The sequence below is a fragment of the Pantherophis guttatus genome, chromosome 8 (assembly GCF_059756535.1).
Source record: "Pantherophis guttatus breed Tessera chromosome 8, ASM5975653v1, whole genome shotgun sequence".
NCBI lineage: Eukaryota > Metazoa > Chordata > Lepidosauria > Squamata > Colubridae > Pantherophis > Pantherophis guttatus.
In genome coordinates, this window is record NC_142070.1 from 62,919,243 (window position 1) to 62,937,030 (window position 17,788).

Genomic DNA, 17,788 nt, shown 5'->3' on the forward strand with positions numbered 1-17,788 from the left:
GGTAGTTTTGTTTCCCCAACTTACAGATCTGCACATGTCTCACTAAGGCAGAAGCTTGTCCACTGCAAGGATAAAACACCCAGACACAAACTGAGCAACATGGTGCGGGAAGTACACCCCAAAAGGACAGTGCCAGAAACCTCTCAGCACCAGAAATCTCAGAAAACAGTGCCAAGAGACTCAAGCCAGCCCTTTAAGAAAACCAAGAAAAACTCAGAAAGAGTACCAAGTAGTCATTTTTAAAGGTTTGGTATTCAGCTTCAGCCTGTATAAGGAAGAATGAATTAATTTTCATACAATGCCTCTATAAAAAAAAAAAAAAGACAAAGCAATCCTGGATTTTTAAATTATAAACTACTTTCTTTTGCTCTAAATCACGGGTATTAAACTTGTGGCATCACGTTGCCATTACGTGATGTTTTGCAGCAATTTTTTCCCTTTTGCAGAGCTGTGGCGGGCGTGGCCTGTGTGTGACGCATCTGCTCTAAATACTCTTAAGAACCATCTGTTTATATCCACCATATATAGCTATTCAACTTCTGCTTTTTGACCAAAGTTCTATTTCCCAAGCACATGTTGATAATCTTCCATTAATAAACTGTTGTATAGGAAATTTACCAAGCTCATTTCATCCTGAGTTAATGATTTAGACTGCAATCCCATTTACCTAGGAAGAGATTCTATAGTCGTGTGAGGGGTTTCACTATGTGCCCTTCAGACCATGCTACTAATAGAATATGTTCATTTTTAGACTAAATTAAAAATTAATTGTTGATTTATATTTTAGAGCTGTTTCATCTGGCCCCCTGTGATTCAATTATTTTAACCATTTTTAGTTGATATGGCCTCAACATATAGATTTTGTCTTCAGTTTTAAAGTAATATTTTCCAACAGAAAATAATGACACTTTATTTATGATTTTCATAATGGCACTATCAAGGCTTACACCTGTCCAGTTCCTTTTGACAGGTTGAGTCTGTTAACTCCTATAGATCCTCTGTATAGGTAGTTTTCAATTTATGATCACACTTGGATCCAGAATATCCATTGGTAAGCAAGACAGTTGTTAAGTGAGTTGTGCCTGATTTTATGACTTTTTTGCCACAGTTGTTTAGTGACTTACTGCAGTTAAGTGAATCACACAGTGAATCTGGCTTCCCCCATTGATTTTGCTTGTCAGAAGCCAGATGCAATGGTTACAAATGGTGACAACATGAACCTGGGATTCTGCAATCATAATAAATACACACCTTACCAAGTGCCCAGATTTTGATCACATGACTGTGGGGATGCTGCAATCAGGGGTGCTATTCAGCAGGTTCAAAGAACCGGTAGCGGAAATTTTGAGTAGTTCGGAGAACCGGCAAATACCACCTCTGATTGGCCCCAGAGTGGGATGGGAATGGAGATTTTGCAATATCCTTCCCCCAGGAGTGAGGAGGGAGTGGGGATTTTGCAGTATCCTTCCCCTGGAGTGGGGTGGGATGGAGATTTTGCAGTATCCTTCCCCTGCCACGCCCACCAAGCCACTCCCACAGAACTGGTAGTAAAAAAAATTGAATTCCTCCACTGGCTGCAATGGTCGTAAGTGTAAAAACTAGTTATAGATTACTTTTTTCCGAGTCTTTGTAACTTCAAACAGTTGCTAAAGGAATGATTGTAAGTCGAGGACTATCTGTATTCTGATCACTAGACACTAGTTCATGTGGAGTAATTAAAACACAATACAAGCCATCTCTCCCTGCCATCACTGTGCAGAAGCAACAGGAACAGGAAAATGACCTCTTGTAATATAAGGACACGAGGAATAATATGCATTCCTCATGTCCTTGGGATAGTATAAAAATATGCCAGCATAATTTTTGCTATCCCTGATGGCCAAATGATACTTTGCTTAAGTAATGGAACTGCTCGTGAAAGGCGCATACAAGATCTGGGGCATGAACAGAGATCGCATCCTCCCATGTGAAGTCCTCCAGCCCATACCCCGTCCACTTGATGAAGTATTGGAACCGGCCCTTCATCCACCGGGAGTCTCAAATGCTAGCAACCTTGTACTTGGGCAGTTCATCTCCATCATGGGGCACCGGCTGGGGACGATCAAGTTGGCGGAGCGGACAGGTGGATCGTTCGGGAACCAGGACGGATCGATGAAACACAGAGTGTATCCTCAAAGACCGAGGCAAGGTCAGTTGTTTTTTTTTTTTTTTTTTTTTAATTTGATTTATATGCCGCCCTTCTCCGAAGACTCAGGGCGGCTTACAATGTGCTCAGCAATAGCCTTCATCCTTTTGTATATTTATACAAAGTCAGCTTATTGCCCCCACAAACTGGGTCGTCATTTCACCTACCTTAGAAAGGATGGAAGGCTGAGTCAACCTTGAGCCTTGGCGAGATTCGAACCCTGCAGTAATTGCAGGCAGCTGGTCTTAATAAGCTTAATAACAGGGTGCCTTAAACCCCTGTAGTACCAAGGCTCTTGGTGGTGGTAGGCCACTGGATTGATGACCACCTCCAGAGGGAAAGGACCAATGTAACAATGGTCCAGTTTTCTGACCGGCCGGTCTGAGGGGAGATGCTTTGTCAACAGCCACACGTAATCCCCCAGAGCCAACAGTGATGTTGCCCGCCGAGAGCGGTCCGTGACCCTTTTATAATCTTCCTTGGCCTTGTCGAGATATCATTTCACCAGTTGGTGAACGGCCTGTAACTCAGTCAAGAATTCATCCACTGCTGGAACCAGGGAGTCAAGGGGCGTGAGTGGGAAGAAATGCGGGTGATAGCCCAGATTGGCTAGGAAAGGGGTAATTTGAGTGGAGGTGTGCTGGGAATTATTAAAAGCAAACTCCGCGACTGCTAAGTACTCTGTCCAATTGTCCTGTTGCTGACTGACAAAGCAGCAGAGATATTGCTTTAATATTCCAATGACTTTTTCAGTCCCGCCGTCAGTTTCAGGATGATGAGCCGATGACAGGCTCCTGGGATGGAACCACCTGGTCGGTTCCATCTCCCTGCAGCGGAGGGTAGCGGCTCGAAAGTCTTGCCCCTTTACTGGTCCCACAAAGACTAAATGCACGCAGGACCACAGTGCATTAGGGGTTTCCCATTCTTTAGCCAGGGCAGAGGGGGGGGTGCCAGTCTGGATTCCTGACACAGTGAGCAGGTGGCATAGCTTCAGGCCAGGGCTTTCATCCTGACTATTCCAGGATGTCCCACATGTAAGACGTCCAGCACTGTATGTTTTAATCTGGGGGGGTATGACAACCCTCTCCCCCCACAACAGGCATCCCTTTAACACAGACAGTTCATTATACAATGCACATAATATGGTTGTATAGTACCCAGAAGTGGGCTACCCGCCAGACATAATTCATTATTTGCATTAAGTCTCTATCTTTAGCTGAGTGTTTTGAAATTTCGGCAGCGGTGATCACCCTGATAGCAATGTCCTCGATGAGGAGAACTAGTCAAATGGGGGCAGGGTCTTCAACCAGGGTAGGCAGCGGGCAGCAGCTGAGAGTGTCTGCATGACCCAGGGACATTCCAGGCCAGTGAATCAGCCGGTAGCTGTACGCCACCAGAAAAATATTCCACCTGGTCATTCTGTGGGACAAAATTGTAGGAGTGGGGCGGTCTCCAGCCAATAAACCCAGGAGGGGTTTATGATCGGTGACAAGCACAAAGTCTCTGCCATACAGGTAGTCGTGGAACCTCGGGATCCCGGCAACTACAGCCAGCATTTCCCTGTCCAGCTGGCTGTAGTTATGCTCGGCGAAGGACAGGGTCCTATAGTAATAGGCAATGGGCGCCTCATGGCCATTGGTCAGCTAGTGGCTAAGGATGGCCCCTACACCGAAAGAGGAGGCATCACAGGTTAGGACCAATGGTAGAGTCTCACTATAATGGACTAGCACACTGTCTGAAGACAAAAGTCAAAAACAGCAGCTTCAATATGACCCCAGATCTAGGAAGCCTTTTTTCCTAACAGCCTGTGCAGAGGTTCCGCCACAGTTGCCTTTTGTGCCAGGAACATGCTATAAAAATTAAGCAACCCCAGGAATGCTTGCAATTCTTTCTTATTCTTGGGGGCGGATGCATCTTTAATTGCCGTCATCTTGCTTTTATTTGTATGTATCCCGGACCTGTCAATCATGTATCCCAGGAATTCTACCCTAGGCATAGTAATTTGACATTTTTCGCATTTGACTTTAAGTCCGGCTTCTCTAAATTTAGTGAAAATGGTTCTCAAACCATTTGAGTTTGAGTATTTTCCTGCCGGATTGGCGGACCTGAGTGAAGCCTATGCTCACTCTAATTCAATATGCAACACATATAATTATAGCTCTTAACTATTTTTTTAAATAAATTGTTTCTTCAATGTTTAAAATTTAATTTGAAATTATTCATGAGGTATTATATGTGGGGTGCCCAGGGATGAATGGCACATGTGGTGGAGGAAGCTGCCATGTTCATTTCAGGACTGCTTTTTCACCTTTGGTCCCCACCTGGCATTCAGCAATTACCTGTGGCTGCACATACTGTAACGTGCAGCAGGCATACTCCAGTAAACTACTGTATCCTAAACAGTCTTCAAAGAGATAACTATTTCTTTTCATGCTGTTTGTACTTTGGAAACCAAAACACATCTTATTAATAAACTGGATAATATTCCAAGGATTTTAGAGATTACAACTAGATATTTATTGGTGCCTAGGCTAATGGCAGAGTTAAACATAATTAAAAAAACAAACCCAGTATTCTAGTAGGTTTTGGTTATATGGTATAAGTTATGATAGGTAGGATTGCAAAATATTTAGGTTGGCTTTTGTTCAATAAATAAAACTATAAATTTATACATCTCATTTTTGGGACATTCACAATGATTGTTGGAAGCAGAAATAAATATAGGTAGCCCTTCAGGTTTGAAAAAGACACACTCTTATGTAGTTCATTTGTAAACCCAGAGATGGCTCTACAGTCCCAGTCTGGAAAAGCAAGAGTCAGCTCAACGGGGGCACTGGAAGTCCATGGTTGTAATAAGTGTAGGTGTTATTTAGGGTCATAAAAAGGAAACTATTCTGTGACACCACTCACAGTTTTATATCAGTTTTCTTCCATTGAATCAGATTATATGATTAATGTCATCCAGTTTATTTGTAAAATGTAGTCAGGTAGGGTGGGCATGTTCCTGATCCCTTCCCCAAAATATTGTCACCTGATGGGAACTAAGAAGTGTGCCTGCCCTATGTAACACTCTGCCCCTTGAAGTTCATCAGGCCTCCCTTCTTTAGCCTTCCGTAAAGCTTTGAAGACCTGGGTTTTTCCCACGAACATTGGACAAAACTATATAATTGCATATTAAAACTGATTTGGTACCAGAGTTGTTTCTTTTAATTAGTTGAATGTTCCACCATTCAACTTGACCGTCTGGTCTAATATTTTTAGAAAGAAATAAAAAGCTTGTATATAGAGTTTTTCAATACTTGATGTATTTCTGCCACATTATTTCTTTTTCTTTGCTCTAAGCTAAAAGGTCCAAATATAGTAACCTCTTAACTGATTATTTTGTTTGCCATTTTTGATATGTAATATTCAGAATTACATAGTTGTTGTTAGTTGTGAAGTCGTGTCCGACCCATCGCGACCCCGTGGACAACTTTCCTCCAGGCCTTCCTATCCTCTACCATCCTCCAGAGACCATTTAAGCTCATGCCAACTGCTTCAATAATTCCATCCAGCCACTTCATTCTGTGCCGTCCCCTTCTTCTTTCGCACTCAGTCGTTCCCAGCATTAGGCTCTTCTCCAGTGAGTCCTTTCTTCTCATTAAATGGCCAAAGTATTTCAATTTCATCTTCAGGATCTGGCCTTCTAAAGAGCAGTCAGGGTTGATCTCTAGGACTGGTTTGATTGTTTTGCAGTCCAAGGGACTTGCAGGAGTCTTCTCCATCACCATAGTTCAAAGGCCTCAATTCTTTGACACTCAGCCTTCCTTATGGTCCAACTTTCACAACCATACATCGCAACTGGGAAAACCATAGCCTTGACTATACACACTTTTGTTGGCAGGGCGATGTCTCTGCTTTTTAGTATACTGTCTAACTTTGCCATAGCTTTCCTCCCCAGGAGCAAGAGTCTTTTAATTTCTTGGCTGTAGTCCCCACGCGCGGTGATCTTGAAGCCCAGGAAAATAAAATCTGTCACTACCTGCATTTCATCCCCATCTATTTGCCAGAATAGATAGTATGTTATGTTACCTATGTTACCTACTATGTAGGTTTATGATATTGGCAATGTTATTGCCAAAAGAAATTATTATTTCTTTTGAAACATTATTTACTAAAGGTTTACTAAAGATTTTAATTTCTCATTGCAATCACACTGAATCTATTTACTATAGATACCCAAATGCTTTAATTTTAAATCATTAGTAAAGTTAAAATGCATTCATCTAAAGAGAGACCTTTGATAGTCATTTGTCCAGAACTCTTCAATATAATAATAGCATGATGCTTTCTATCATGGGCATCCATAAGGGAGCAGATGATGAAACGTGCATTATGATGCAAATACACGTGGGCAAAATTGGGATCATGATGTTACAGTGCATAACATCATTTTTGAGTACTGTGTTCAATACTTAATACATGCTTTCTATTATATAGAAAAATTTCAATTTATAAAGGATGTTTATATGAATTAACTTTGTTATTAAGCATTTTTCTCATGTCCACTGCAGTAATATTTTCAGCCACATGTTTTATAAGAGATTTGTAAGCATTTATTAAGTGTAATCTATTAAGACATAATATTAGTGTCCATTTTCAAGTCAGACATGGTATATCCAAAAAATAAATATAATGCTTAACCTTCAAAATTGCATGGCTAAATGTAATGTCAATTAATAACAGACATTATCAGTTGTATCTTTCCATGAATTAATGATTAAAGTATGAAGCAGACTTACCATACTTGCTTAGTATTTGTTTTAAATACCATCTGGTTTCTAAGACCAGGCAAGTTCTGAATGTATGGAAATAATAAAGGCTGCCTCATACACTAATTAAAAAAAAGATTAACGAATTAACAGATTCCCAACACTAAGTCAAGATTTCTTCAACATTTCCAGCCCAACCTGGAATGATAATGATGATATACAACTGATATTAGTTGTACATATGACTGATACCTCACCACCAACCTTCAGTTTCATATAAATGTTATTGTAAATAATATTGGATACAGGACTAAGACTAGGGAAATCTACATTGGTATAAGCATGACTTCAATCATTTCCCCTCATGTCTATTGATTGAAACTGAAGTTAATGTCATGGAAGTGGTCTAAATCTGAAAATTTTACTTTCCGAGCCCAAATCTCAAAAACTCTCTTTAACAAGATATCCTGAAAAGAAAGAGATGGGAGCTACAATTTGCAAACACTACTGATAACTATTTCCCATTTAGAACTAATGTATCCTCATGCTTATTACAAAAGAGTCTTTTTATTTTATTTCTAACAGCCTTCTGTGAAACATGGGAAATTCCCTGGATAATGAAGAAGCTTGCAGTTAAATGAACATAGAATCCTCTCCTGATTCTTTAACAGTCTGGGAACCAATTCTCATGTCAAGGTTGGAATTGGACCCCATAAAATAGTGCCTTCAATCCTTGAATCCACACAGACATTCCAGAAGGGTACCATAGTAAATGGTTTTTAAAAAGACAGTGCCAGAAGTTGATACGTCTCCATAGCACAATGGGAAGAAGACATGTACTTTTTGAACAAGAAAACACTGCAGCTGGAAGAATCATCCAACTACCTTCTGTTTCACTTTCTTGGTGACCATACAGAATTGTTCCAAAAGAAGAAAGTGAATGAATAAGCGGTTATAGTGGAACTGAAAAATAACTGGACTATTGCAGGACAATCCCAGCTCCTGAAGGAACAGGCCTTTCCTGTTCCTGGAGGCAATATTAGGCATAGCAACATTATTTAAGTTCTTAATAAAAATAAATTCTGAATTGAAAATTGAATGACAATAATAGGAATATACCCATTAGAACTTTTATCAATTTAATTGCCAATTTGCTTAATAGAAATATAACACAAAGCAATATATATATATATATATTAAGTGATTTGGGATGTCACTTAACTATGGCTATATAAACATCTTGATTTACGTAGGGAAAACCCTGGCTAGAACAGTAATGCATATATATTAGAGGAGCTGTGTTATACAGGCAGAACTTCAAATGTATGTTATTACTAAATTTTGTAGTTCTAGATTTTATATTAATATTATTATATATTTTATAATAAATTATAAAAAAGCATTCACAACAACCAGTCTTTTATATTTTGATCTCTGCACCTCTGTTACCCCTGAATAATCATTAGGAAGAGGAGAGTAACTGAAACAAGTTATTCTTTTCTTTAGTTTTGTACTTTGTTTCATTAGTAAGGAACTAGGATCCATAGTTTAGCTCCTGTCAGGTCTGCCTCCATTTCAAAGAAAACTCCCAACTCCCTTTATTTAGAGAAGAAATACTTTTGCTAAGAATGAACTGATAGCAGCAAAAGCAAGGCAGGATCTGGGGAAACCCTACACAAAAGTTACACATTGAAAGTCACTCCAAATCTCTCCCCCTCATCCCAGAAAAACAAATAACCATCCAATATGATGTCATGGGAAAAGCTCGTGTTTTCTTAGAGGAAGAAAGCAGCCCCACCTTCCTTAATAGCCCACAGTAGATGTCAGCACTTAAGAGATAAAGAGATAGATAGCTCTATTCATAGGCAAAAATTTCCTGCAGCAAGGTCTGAACAAAGGCAGAATGGGATTAGCCCTCACTCAAGATCCAAACAGGAGGAAAGACATTAAGATGTAATAGGAATTGCCCAACACCCTTTCAGGACACAAGCCTCTTCATTACATCATCTCAGAGAGTCCATGTGGTTCTTGTTCATCATTAAACTATCTTTCCCATCAGCCTTTGTGTTTCCAGTGTCTTTCTCACAGCTTGGAACTGAACCAGATGGATATTTCTTTCAACACAGGCTTGAAGTTTATTTAGATATATGTGGCATTTACTAATTTTATTGTGATCCTGACAAACTTGAGAGGGCAGAGACTTGAACCTGGGTCCCATATATACTTTGTTAATTTGTCTCTTTAGCTTGGCATTTTGTAATCCTAGTATTCCCACCCACTTTCTGGAGAACTTAAATGACCTCTCTGCTAAAGGCCTTCACTTTATGAGCAAGAGTTGGATGCTGATAGTTACCATTGCATTTTAACTATTTTAATTCCTCAAGGTGCTTTGGCACCCTGCCTGATTTGTAACTCTGGGTTGCAGGTATTACTGATGAAAAGGAAGGTATTCAGACAGAATGGTTTAGGTTTCCATGATGGATGTGACTGTCATTGATCTTCAGTGTGTATTCTCCCATTTCTAATCTAATGATTGGTATTTAGGACAGCTTTTTGCAAGCAAAGAAGCTTTTCTAATTTTTGTACAGATAATACTTGACTTACAACAGTTCATTTAGTGACCATTCAAAGTTACAATGGCACTGAAAAAAGTACCTATGACTATTTTTCACACTTATGACTGTTGCAGTATCCCCCACAAGAGGCCGGGCGAAGCACCCCTCGATGTGAGTGACATCAAGTTGGCCATGTCCACCCAGTCATATGACTACCCAGCCACGCATACCCAGCCGGTCATTAGGGCAGAGAACTGGTTGTTAACTTATTTGAATCCCACCACTACATGTTCCTTCCATTCTCAGGCAGCTCCACTATAAAGTCCATGGATATTTCCTTCCATTGGGGCCTAGGGCTAGTCACATTCTGTAAGAGTCTTGTGGGTTTCCCTGTTTAGCAGCAGCACAGATGAGACATAAGCCTCAATGTCCTTTTTTAATGAAGGCCACCAAAACTGCCATTTGATCAGGTGCAAACTTTACAAAAACAAAATGTCCAGCAGTTTTCGAATCATGAGCCTGCTATAGGACGGGGCCCTTATGCTGGCAGGCACATACAATTTGGAACCAATCTATGCCAAGTCATCTCGCATGGTGCAGTCTTTTGTGTGGGACAGAAACCATTCATCACTTTTTAATGTCCTTTCAATTCCTTGCACAGTGCCCTTATAACGGCACTCCAAAAATGCCCTTTTCAGAATCCATCTCTATCCCCTCATGGGATATGCAATAGCTCAGATAATCAATTTTGTTCTGGTGGAATTCACAGTTGGACAATTTAGCATAAAGTTCAGTGGCTCTGAGTTTTTTCAGTACCACACACATTAACTTTACATGCTCTTCCATAGTCTTTGTGTATATTAGGATATCATCTAAGTATACCAGGACCCCTTTGTACAGATGTTCATGCAACATTTCATTGATCAATTGCATGAAAATAGTGGGTGCCCCTTGTAACCCAAACGGGATTTCTTGAGGACCCAGATTATGGGGGCAATAAGCTGACTTTGTATAAATATACAAAAGTATGAAGGCTATTGCTTAATGCATTGTAAGCTGCCCTGAGTCTCCGGAGAAGGGCGGCATATAAATCAAATTAAATTAAAAAAAAAACTCAGAATCTCTTTATGCCCCCCATCCTATTTTCCACAAGTTCCATTATGAAGTGAGATGGGGCTCCCCCTGCCACCGACCCATACAATTGGCAGAAGGCTATGGGCATCTCAGTCCCATAGGCCCAACATCTTCCCTGGGTGACCGACGAGGGCCCCACTAACTCCACCGGAATAGTCACAGGGATCATATGTTGATTTACCAGGGAATTGGAGTCAGATTCACTCTCCTCTACTGGGGTCAGAGTTTTCAATCCCTCTTGGCCAGGAGGGGTGAACTCAATGACCTCTATCCCTTTCAGGCTGTTTCATGGAGCCTCAGTGGTGGCTTCTCAGCTTTCCTACCCCCAGCAGCTGCAGGTTTGGGGTAGGTTTGGCAGAATAGCAGTTGGCTACTCAATGCCCTTTTTTTCTGCACTTGAAACATGCTGTGGACAACTGTTTAGGGACTGGCCCTTCTTTGGCCAATCTGGAGATTCTTTGCAAGTGGAGGGTGAGGACTTGCTTCAGCTGCGGCTGCCCCAGTGTTGATCTCTGGCCAGATCTATTTCCACCTTGTCTGCCAGCACATACCAGCATTGGAGGTCTCAAGCCCCGCTCCCCCAAATGCAGGTGTGGTAGACTTTATTGTTAAGCCCATCTTTGAAACATTCAATCACGATCTCTTCAGGCCATTTGGCCAGCCAACATGCCAGCTCATGGAACTCCTGGATGTATTCTGCCGCCCACCCTAGGGGATGGTCTTCATCTGAGTTCTAGCTTTGCATTCTGTAAACTGTCCTCAAATCACCGACAGAGGGCTGCCATAAACTGGTCATAGTTTCATAGTTGAGGGGCATTGTTATTGTGAACAGAAACCATCCAGTTTGCTGCAGCCCTTTCCAGGGCCATGGTGACACATCTCAGATACATTAGGCTGTTTCGGATCCCAATTTGCCCTTGTACAGGAGTACAATTCCAGACTTGAGCTAGGAAGAATGCCTGCGATTTGAGATCTCCCTGAACTTCACTCCTAGTGGTGGAATTTTAGGAGCCCTTTGGGGAATAGCTCCCTCAATTGGGGCAGTTGGAACCATCACAGCTGCTGGTGTCTGTGTGACTGCAGCTAATGTCACCCCCCATTTAGGGCGGCAGAGGGCACTGCTGCCACTGTGAAAGTGACTGCTCCACCCACTGTCTGGCTGGTCTCTACTATGTTGCTGGGCAGACATCTGGGCGTTTCTCTGGCTGTCTGATTTTCGATCGCCTCTTGCAGCAGATACAATGCAGGGCCTCCTCATAGTCAGAGTTGGGAGTGGGAAATCTCACCACAAACTCCTTTGTGAGATTCCCTCTGGTCTGCGGGATCCTTGATGGCCTCTGGTAAAAGTCACTCCCAGCAGATGCTTTTCAGGGACCTCCAGCTGTCCTATGCCTAGTGACCATCTGACTCAGACTGGCTTCTCATCAATCTCCAGCTCCTCCAGCAATTCCGCCTCATCTCGAGTGTGGCTTGGTCTTGGGAGGAGTTGCTCCTGGGCTCTGGACTCTTCCCAGTCACTCTCATGTGTTGACATAGAGTGCTTGGCTCCCATGGTACTTTTACTAAGAATGAACTGATAGCAGCAAAAGCAAGGCAAGATGTGTGGAAAACCCGCAGAAAAGCTACACATTGAAAGTCACTCCAAATCCCTCCCCGCAGGCTCCATCTTAGAAAGACCAATCAGTATCCAATATGATGTTATGGGAGAAGCTCGTCTGCAGGTGTTGTGGGCCTCCAGAATCCTAGGACAGTTGGCTTTGGAAAAGTCCAAACAACTCCAGGCAGCAGCACCACAGTTCATTGGTGCAAACTTCCCATCCAATTCTCATAGGAACACTTCACACTAGCTCACTTCCCATCCCAAATGGCAAAATCCCCCATTTCTATGGCAGCTGAGAGCAAGCAAGCTGTAAATCACATGCTGGAGATCCAGCTAACAGCTCCCCAGAGTGCTCATAGCAGAAAGTATTGGCATTACGTTGCAATTATAACACCACCAGAGAGTTTTTGAAGGAGAAGAAAGTCAGTAATAGATTAAGCAGTTTGTGGCTGTTGAAAATAGGCTATTGGTGTCCTGGTTTCTATCTAGGGCATAAATGACTGGTAAACCTCAGATGGATTAAGCAGTTTCCACTAATTAGGATTAATGGGATCTTAGGTAAGATTGGAAAAAGTCTAACTGAAGTGCTAGAAGGCAGAGCCTGGAAATGCTGAAAGGGGACAGCATCAGTGGTGGGTTGCTACCGATTCACTCGGATCAGGTGAACCAGTAGTTGCGGTGGGGGGAGGCTCCGCCCACGTGCCCGGATGCTTCTGCGCATTTGCAGATGCATTGCGCGCATGTGTGCAAGCAAACCGGTAACAAACTAAATTGAAACCCACTACTGGACAGCATCATGGAACATGTCATCAGATGACCTAAGGTTTTGACTGGAGTTGATGATGGATGACAAATCAAATCAAAGGCTTATATGCCAGGATATAACCTGCTGAAAAAAGTAGTACCTAATCAAATTCAGAAGAAGAAATAATAAAAATACAGCATATTTAGAATATAGCTGTCCTATGAAATTCATTTAATATAATTTTGTACTAGTCTCCATTAAATATATTAATTACCTACATAAATACCAAGGGTAGATACAAGTAGTCCTTGCCTTATAGCTACAATTGAGATCAAAATTTCTAATATTAAGTGAGACATTTGTTAAATCAGTTTTGCCTCATTTTATGACTTTTGATGCCATTGACATTAAATGAATCACTGCAATTGGTAAATTATTAATCCAATTATTAAGTGAATCTGACTTCCCCATAGAGTTTGCTTGTCAGAAGGTCACAAAAGGGGATCACATGACTTTAGGACACAGCAATGGTCATAAATAGGAACCAGTTGCTAAGTATCTGAATTTTTATCAAATGATCATGGGGATGCTGCAAAGGTCATAGCTGTGAAAAATAGCCATAAGTCACATTTTTCAATGTTGTTGTAACTTTGAACAGTAACTAAATGAACTGTTGTAAGTCAAGAATTACCTGTACAAAAATACGAAAAGCCCTATCTAACAAAATGAAATTCAATATAGAGAAAACTAAAGTCTTACACTTAGGCAAGAAAAACCAAAAGTACATATATAGACTGGATGAAACCAGGTTGAATAGCAGTAACTGTGAGAGGGATGTTGGAGTCTCAGTGGACAACAAGCTAAATATGAGCCAGCAGTGTGAGGTGACAGCCAAAAAAGCCAATGCAATCCTAATAATGGATGGAAACTGGTCAAGGTTTCAACCTAGGAATAAGGAGACATTTTCTGACAGTGAGAACAATGAACCAATGGAACAGCCTGCCTTCAGAAGCTGTGGGAGCTTCATCACTGGAGGCTTTCAAGAAGAGACTGGACTGCCATTTGTCAGAAATGGTGTAGGGTCTCCTGCTTGGGCAGGGGGTTGGACTAGATGATCTATAAGGTCCCTTCCAATTCTGTTAATGTAAAAAAAAGTTGAGGACTACCTGTATTTATTTGTTTATTTGTTTATTTATTAGATTTATGTGTTATCCATCTTGTCTAACTGTTAGATGGTAATATCTGGCCTATTTTCCATTGAGTCATAGCAAAAAGTAAAATACAATGAGATTGGGAAGTGGAAGCACGCACGCACACACACACACACACACACACACACACTATGTAAGTTCATTAAAAATTCCATGAATAAGAGAAATTGAATTTTTTGTATTTTTATTGATTTCACATATAACAAAGAATTGCTTTGAATTATCAAATTTACCCTGTGTGAATATAAACTTAAAGATTGCTTCTGAATTGTGATAAACGTAATACAATATATGATGGGAGGTGTGAGACTTAATAGTATAATTAATAAATAATTCAACACTTTGAAAAACAGGCCAGATGACTGATGTCCCCTTTATTGTTTAATATAATTATGGATGAATATACAAGGAATCTTTATGGTTATATTAGACATAAATTGACAGAAGATGTATATGTGCATGTTCTTTTGTATGCAGTTGACACTTATGTTGTTCAAATGATCCAATGCATCCAAATTATTTTACTGAATATTAGGTAGATTATATGATTTAATAAGGAGCATTGATTTACAAATTAATATATTGAACATCAAAGTTTATCAAGAAAAGTGAAATGTACTATTAGAAGTTATACATAAATGGTTAAAAACTGGTACAAATAGGTGAATTTATATACATAGGTAAAAAGTTTATTAAAATTGAAAATAGGAGGCATTTGAATGCTTGCAACTAATCATTTATTTTATTTATTTTTGGATTTATATACCGCCCTACTCCCGGAGGACTCAGGGCAGTGAACAGCCAAAAGATAAAACACAAATAATTTGGCCCATACAGATTAAAACACCCTTATTGTTTTAAAACAAATTTAAAATTAACAATTAAGAGGAAGTTAGGCCAGGCCAGCCTGTTGAAATAAAAAGGTCTGGAGGGCACAGCGGAAAGTGCGTAAATCCGGGATCCTCCGTATCTCCGGGGGGAGCTCGTTCCAAATGGCAGGTGTCCCCACAGAGAAGGCTCTCCCCCTGGGGGCCACCAGTCGACACTGTTTTGCCGACGGCACCCTGAGGAGCCCCTCTCTATGGGAGCGTATGGGAGTGTACTGGTCGGTGAGAGGCTACTGGTGGCAGAAGGCGGTCTCGTAAGTATCCAGGTCCTAAGCTATGGAGCGCTCTAAAGGTGGTAACCAAAACCTTGAAGCGCACCCGGAAGACCACAGGGAGCCAGTGCAGCTCACGCAGGAGAGGTGTTACATGGAAACACCACATCGCTCCCATAACCACTTGCGTGGCCGCATTCTGGACCAGTTGGAGCCTCCGGGTGCTCCTCAAGGGGAGCCCCATGGACAGAGCATTACAGTAGTCCAGGCGGGAAGTGACGAGGGCATGAGTGACCATGCGTAAAAGAGTCCCGATCCAGAAAGGGACGCAACTGGCAGATCAGGCGAACCTGATAGAAAGTCCTCCCGGCCACAGCCGCCAAATGCTCTTCTAAAGACAGCCGTGAATCCAGGAGGACACCCAAGTTGTGAGCCCTCTCCGTGGGGGCCAACGACTCGCCCCCAATAGTCAGTGATGGCACCAACTGACTATATCGGGACGCCGTGAACCACAACCACTCGGTCTTGGATGGGTTGAGCCTGAGTCTGTTCCTCCCCATCCATTTTTAATCATAAAAAGATAACAGCTATTATGTGGCTTGTGGCAAATAAATGTGTGTTTATAAAAAGCAGATTAAAGTGGCTTTGTTAAAGAGTTTATTTCTGCCAGCCTTGTTATATGGAAGTAAGAATTGGATCATGTCATTTAACATACAGTAAAATTAATGCAGTTAGAATGGGGTAGTGAAGAAATACCTTAAGAAATATGGGCTATGCAAAGATGCAGTGAAGAATCAATGGATTATGAATGAATGTGTACTGAGTACAATATAAATGATTCCTATAGAATTATGTACAAAAATTACCAGAGACTGAAGTACTAAAACAAATATATAATAAAGAGTGTATGCATCAAGAGGAAAGAAATCTAGAAAAATCATTGTTATATAGAGTTAATTAGATCCTAAAAATCAAATGGCAAAAAATGCAATATATAAAAATGTTTGGAAATGGGAAAAGCAAGAATGGTCTGTATAGATAGAAGAGCATGTAGAGATACAGTGAATAATGTTGGTGTAAAATGGATTTTGTTAGCTTTCTAGTTTTTTCTTTATTCTCTGCTTACTACTCTTTCTTATACAGCTTTCTGCACTTTTCTGGATATCTGAATATCTAAAACATATAAAATATATGCATATTTCTGTTTCTTAGATCAATTTTAATATTGTGGGCAAAGTTTTTATCATTTAAATAAAAGTATTTAATTTATTACCATTGTCTTTTTGGAGGAAGATAAACAGAACATTGCATGTTCAAATTTTAATGTAAAAAAATTAAATGACAAAAAAAATACTGTAAACATTTATAGGCAAATGTGCTGATGTAAGATTTTTAAAACTCTACTTTGGAATAAAGCTCCAATGTCCAACTTTCTCATTCATTTTCATACACTATTATAAATGTTATGGAAAGCAAACTTTTTTCAACTGGATAAGCCATGGTAACAAATCTTTGCAAAGATTTGCATGCAAAGCAAAATTCATAGTAAGAAATTTTAATGTATATACATTGGATAGCTCTGTGGTCCCAAAGGTGCTTTTCTTAAGAAGCAACTGGACTTTCTTGTTTTTCTTTGAAGACATTTTGCTTCTCATCCAAGAAGCTTCTTCAGCTCTGACTGGATGGTGGGCAATGGAAGGATTTATATTTCTTACAGACAGCTGGTCATTTGCATTCTTTTAGACAGTTGTTGAGGCCACTTGGAGGTTTATCTGTGTCCTGAGGGTCTGTGTCCTCAGGATCACCTGAGTAATGTAAATGGGTGTGGACCCTTTTGGGAACTACTGTAGATTTGTTGTAGACTGGAGATAGATGGTGTTGTATCCCTCCCCCTCTGTTGAGAGAGGGTTGTTCAATTTTGACATAGATGGTGTCTTTGACCAGTCTTTCAAACCAGTGGTCCCCTCTGTCAAAATGAGGACTTTGCGGTCTTCAAAAGAGTGGCCTTTGTCTTTAAATGCAGATGGACTGCTAAATCTAGTCCTGATGGGTTTGTTCTCCTATGTTGTGCCATGAGTTTATGAAGTGGTTGTTTTGTTTCCCCAATGTACAGATCTGCACATGTCTCACTAAGGCAGAAGCTTGTCCACCCCAAGGATTAAACACCCAGACACAAACTGAACATATGCAGTACAATGCAGTGAGACATGTGCCAATCTATACATTTTGGACATACAGAACTGCTGTTTACAAGAGAGATCAAAGAGACGATATATGTCAAAACTGAACAGCCCTCTCTCAACAGAGGGGGAGGGATATGACATCATCTATCTCTAGTCTACAATACAGTCCTTTCAACAGTTCCAACAAGGCTCCACACCCATTTACACTACTCAAGTAACCCTGAGGACACAGATAAACCTCCAAGGGGCCTCAATGACTCTCTAAAAGAATGCAAATGACCAGCTGTCTGCAAGAATATAAATTCTTCCATTTCCTCCCATCCAA